We start from the raw sequence: 5543 nt of genomic DNA, 5'->3' as shown, positions 1-5543 counted from the left end.
GTGTGCTGAACTGGGCGAGTCGGATTGACATGTATACACTGATGTGTATAAAACTGATGACTAATAAGAACGTGCTGTATAAAAAAATAAATTAAATTCAAAAATCAAAAAAAAAAAAAAGAATACTGTCTACTGTCCTCCACGCCCCCTGGAACACTCACTCTAAATATCCACGAGATGCTTGCAGAATGAATGAATCAATGAACAAACAAGCTCACTCATTTCAAACATGCGGTCACATGAGTAATCTGACCTTCTAAAAAGTTAAGCTTCTGGAGAGAGCCCATTTTCTTAATGTATTCAGCATCGAGTCATCACAAAATATGAACTCTTATAAAGTACTGCCCCCTCACTTCCCAAGAGAAAGCAAAATTCCTCAGCAGGGAAATGGGAGGGTAGCAGACATTACCCACAAAGCTTTGGGAAGGCTGCGGCTCACTGAGCACTTCACTAGGGCCCCTGACCGCCTGCCTGGTAGTAGGACAGACACACCAGGAACGGCTGCTGACCGGAAGAAAGAGCGCCCGGCCAGGCAGGCAGCACACCCCGCACCCTGCCAAGCGAGGTCCAGCCAGCAAGGGAAAGATGCTCTCTCCACTCCAGAACCGCCCACCACTAGAAAGCCAGGTCCTGCCAGGGCCTGGACACACGAGGCCTTCCTTACAAGGGTTACAAATCTATGGCCTTGCTCTGCCTCGAATAAAAGACAGAGACGGGGACAATGTGACCATCTCCAGATAAACTTTCAACTTCGTTTCAAGTGCCTGGGTGCTGGGTCACAATGCATTTCTACACTCTTCCAACACTCAAAAATACCAATTTCTAAGATGCAGAACGGTTGTTAAACATACACTTAGCACAGATCCCAGTCCCACTCCTGAGTATTTTCTCAAGTGAGGTAAAAACCCAAGTTCACATGGAAACCTGCCCTGGGATGTTTACAGCAGCTTTATTCCTGATCCCCTCAAAACTTCTGAGCACTTCACTAGGGCCCCTGACCGCCTGCCTGGTAGTAGGACAGACACACCAGGAACGGCTGCTGACCGGAAGAAAGAGCGCCCGGCCAGGCAGGCAGCACACCCCGCACCCTGCCAAGCGAGGTCCAGCCAGCAAGGGAAAGATGCTCTCTCCACTCCAGAACCGCCCACCACTAGAAAGCCAGGTCCTGCCAGGGCCTGGACACACGAGGCCTTCCTTACAAGGGTTACAAATCTATGGCCTTGCTCTGCCTCGAATAAAAGACAGAGACGGGGACAATGTGACCATCTCCAGATAAACTTTCAACTTCGTTTCAAGTGCCTGGGTGCTGGGTCACAATGCATTTCTACACTCTTCCAACACTCAAAAATACCAATTTCTAAGATGCAGAAGGGTTGTTAAACATACACTTAGCACAGATCCCAGTCCCACTCCTGAGTATTTTCTCAAGTGAGGTAAAAACCCAAGTTCACATGGAAACCTGCCCTGGGATGTTTACAGCAGCTTTATTCCTGATCCCCTCAAAACTGGAAACAGCCCACAAGTCCTGCCACCCGCAGGTGAATGGACAAAAGGAACATGAATACAACACAGCCAGAAAAAGGAGTGGCTTCTCATACCCGCAATAACGGGGATGACGGACTTCCCTGGTGGTCCAGTGGCTAAGACTCCGCGCTCCCAAAGCGGGGGGCCCGGGGTCCATCCCTGCTCAGGGAACTAGATCCCGCACACTTCAACGAAAACATACTTCAGGTGCCAATGAAGATCTCATGTGCCGCAACTAAGACCCGGCACAGCCAAGTAAATAACTAGCTAAATCAATGTTTAAAACAACAACAAAAAACAAACCCGGGATGAATCTCGCATAGGTTTTGCTGAGCTAAAGCAGCCAGAATCAAAAAGCTACATGCTGTTGTTCCCTTTATCTGGCTTTCTGGAAAAGCCCAAACCTTAGGGACAGACAGATTAGCGGCCAAGAAGCTAGAGGCGCGCTGGCGCCAAAGGGCAGCAAATGGCAAGACAGGATTGCTCTGCCGCCTGATGGCGATCATCTGTCAAAACTCCTACAACTGTGCACTACAAGTGAACTATGCTTCACGGCTACTAAGGATAAACAAATGATTACATTTTGAAAACTGCGCCGGCCAGCCAACCCGTGCATGACAAGTGCAGTAAGAGGGGCGGGGAGGCGAGGCAAGTGGATCAGCTGGACTTCTGAAGGTTCTCCCCACTTTCAGTTTCCCTCCCCTGGGATGTCTCCCCGCCCTGCCCACTCTCAGGCCACCCACCAGGGCCACCCAGAGTTACCCAACCGGAAACGCCAGAGCCCAGGCTCAGCCGCGCCTCCAGGCATAGTTAGGGCAAAAATAGAAAGCGCCAGTGCGCGGTGGCGGGCTGGAAACCCTCGGACCTCAGATAACTGCGGAGAACTGGGGCCCGGGAGTCAACATCAGCTCCCAGGCGGTCCCAGCGTCCCGACCCCGACCCCGGCCGTGACACACTTTCCACAAACTGACACACACGGAGCCCGCGCGAGGGCCGGGTCGCCTGGAGGACGGTTCCCCGCAAACCGAGCGCACGAAAGGGGGCCGCAAAGGCGCCGGCCCAAGGCGCCCGCTGCGCTTTCCCTCCGGAAGGTGGCTGCGGGGCTCAAGCGTAAACCCTGAGACAAGGAACACGCGCACCACGCCGCCACGGGGGACGAGAGGCCGGGCGCCCACCTAGCCGGACACCCTGCATTTCTGGAATCACAGGACGCCTGCGTAAATTTCCGTCTGGCCTGATGGCGCCGCCGGCGGGGGCGTGGCAGACGGGCAGGCGGGAGGCTGAGGGGAGGGGGCCTGGCCTGGGCCTCAGCTGCCGCCGCTGCGCTCCCATCCGGCCCCCGGTTCCCTCTTTGCGGTCACAGGCCCGGGGCCTACGGCGCTGCTGCGAACTCGGGCCCGCGTGAGGCGACCACAATGAGCCGGGGTCCGGGCTGAAACACTCCCGGCACGCGTGATCCGCCCCGTGGACTCGCATGCTCTCACGCACGCACGCTCCCACGCACGCACGCACGTCTTCGGCTGCCCCTGGCCACCCCCACCGGCCCGAAGTGGGGACCTGGGAAAACCCCTCAGGGACAGTCGTTCACGCACGCACGCTCCCACGCACGCACGCACGTACGCACGTCATCGGCTGCCCCTGGCCACACCCACCGGCCCGAAGTGGGGACCCGGCAAAACCTCTCAGGGCCAGTGGTGGCGGGTTCGACTCCCGACCTTGACGTAGCGTGACACACCCTCTCCCCCCCCCAATAAAGGAAAAGGAGCATAGGAGGCAATCTCATACATTATTGATAAACACATACAAAGCCACTATTGGTACAAAACTATTTCTCCATATAGCAACTTTGAATTTTAATAATAAATACATATATGTATCAAACATTAATAGAATAAAATTATCCAATATGAGTACATTTGCTCTTGTTTTGCAAAGAGTTCCAGGATTCTATTTTAGATTACTACTTCATATCTGAGAGAGTTGGGTGTGTGTTTGTGTGTTTGGTTTTGTGGAAACTGCATTGTGCTAAATTTTACATTTCTTTCTTGAATTAACTGGCTTTTGTTATCCCTTGGGAATACTGAAGACAGCAACAGCAGATTACTACCTACCAGTGGAAAAGTATAAATAGCAATTTTAGCCGCTAGTGATTCTGAAATTGCCCTTCACTTTGTCCTTATAAAAATGCTCCAAGAATTACGTTTTGCAAATCCACAGATTTACTATCCATATTCAAGTCGTTTATGTAGACAAAGAATGTAGCCAGCCTTATCGGTAACACAGGATGTTATAGCCATCAGGCCATCAGCCACTGAAGCCACACCCAAAGCCTCACCCTGAGGGGATTCAGGATGGAGAAAACAGGATACTGGCCCTAGATAATTAAAGTGCAAATCAAGGGACTGATTTCCAGGAGACCAGATTCTTGCATCTCACCATATATAGAAAAGTGCTACATTTATTAACTTAAGATGTCTAGTTTCTTTAATTAACAGTAATCTTTTGATGTTCCAACTACCTCTTTGTTTGTTTTTTTGCAAGAACCTCTAAATACCCTGTGCCCTCCCTTAGCTCTTCAGAACAGTCCCTCAGAGCTATCTGAGAGGCTGTCTCCTGATTTCATCCCTCAGTATGTCCTCCACATAAAACATAATTCTCAACTTCTAGGTTGTGCATTGTTTTTCAGTCAACATTTAATTGTATGGCTCATGTAGGTACTATGCCTAAATGTAATGGGATGAGCTGTAAATTATTAAAACTAGATAAATTCTGTCAGCTCTACCACTAGCTGAGATCCAGGCTTTCACCTCTGGATACCTCTGGCAGATATGGGGTCTGTGTTGGTCTTAAAATTATTGTTAGAATAGTGGGGACTCATTCATTCTTTCAACAAATTTTATTGCTTATATTCTATGTGTCAGTTACAGTGCTGGGTCTTGAAATACAGAAGTCAACACACGAAAATACAAGGATAAAACACATTTTCTACCATATTAACTTTTTTCATTCATCAATTCATCCCTAAGTCATTCAACACGCATCTTCTTATTGAATACTGATGAGGGGTCAAATGCTATGCTAAACACTCAGTATGTAACTGCAAACGAGATGGATAGGCCCTGATTTTGATGTCACTACTATCTTTTGTCCTGCCATATGATGGGACGGCTTCATTATTCCCTTTACCCTAAGTTTTTATCACAAATTGCTAATGAAAATAAAGCTGTTAGTGGAGTTTCAACATGCATAGGTAAATGAGAACACAGAACTCCCCTTTCGCATGCCCCATTCTCCTCCTTCTAACTCCCTATGTGAACTCACTTTGTGCCAAGGCCAAGAAGCTGTGCCCCAATAAGAACCAAGCTGATTTCCTCACACTGACTGGGGCTATTGATCACTTAGAAGACTTGATGCTTAATTTTGATAAGCAACTAGAAGACCATGGAGACAGCCTATAAAAATGATTTGTCTTGGGAGGAAATACTAAAGAGGCTTAATGTGCTGTTCCACATGTCTGACCTCCTGGGATTAAACCACAGGCACCAAGGTCACCAAGTGTACTTGGCAACAATGAGCTAAAAATTAAAAAAAAGCATCATACTGTTATTGTATTCATTTTCCCCCAAGGCACTCTCTGATAAACACCACAACCTCTACGAGAATTGAGAACAGCTTCCTTGTGGGGTAGGTTGTATAATATATATGCATCTTTTTCCAAGCAGTTAAATCATATCCAGCTATCGGCACACCTTACTTAAGGTGATCGTAATGTATGAGATTAAATGTTCCTACCTGATTGGAAACCTTCTTGTCCTCGATTCATTGGCTGTACTGGATTTTTTTTTCCTCGGGTCAGACCTTCAGACTTCTACCAGAAATCGTTCCTTTGGGGAAACCAGGCCTTCCCAGAAACTCAGGAAACTGCAATGGAGACAGCAAGAGAGAAGGAAATTATTTGGACATATAGACCTCAATTGTTTGGTTTTAAGTAAACGTCCAAGCAAACATCTTCTAAATGG

The 5543-nt window shown here is 48.5% G+C and overlaps 1 protein-coding gene across 7 annotated transcripts in view; it reads right to left on the bottom strand.

Annotated features, from left to right (window-relative positions):
* LOC112414601 (centrosomal protein of 78 kDa-like) overlaps nucleotides 1-5543 on the bottom strand; it is a 62016-nt gene that overhangs the window by 40556 nt on the left and 15917 nt on the right. For 2 of the 7 annotated variants that reach the window (XR_003006190.1, XM_024767166.1), the window contains exon 2: nucleotides 5317-5445. The exons of the other annotated variants lie outside the window; for them this stretch is intronic. The gene's annotated coding sequence lies outside the window, so the exon portion shown is untranslated. The remainder of the gene's footprint in view (nucleotides 1-5316; nucleotides 5446-5543) is intronic. 7 annotated transcript variants of the gene reach the window in all.

Source organism: Neophocaena asiaeorientalis, unplaced genomic scaffold (genome assembly GCF_003031525.2).
Source record: "Neophocaena asiaeorientalis asiaeorientalis breed wild unplaced genomic scaffold, Neophocaena_asiaeorientalis_V1.1 scaffold929, whole genome shotgun sequence".
NCBI classification, from domain to species: Eukaryota; Metazoa; Chordata; class Mammalia; order Artiodactyla; family Phocoenidae; genus Neophocaena; species Neophocaena asiaeorientalis.
The sequence above is the reverse complement of the archived record's forward strand: the minus strand, read 5'-3'. Positions and strand labels throughout refer to the sequence as shown.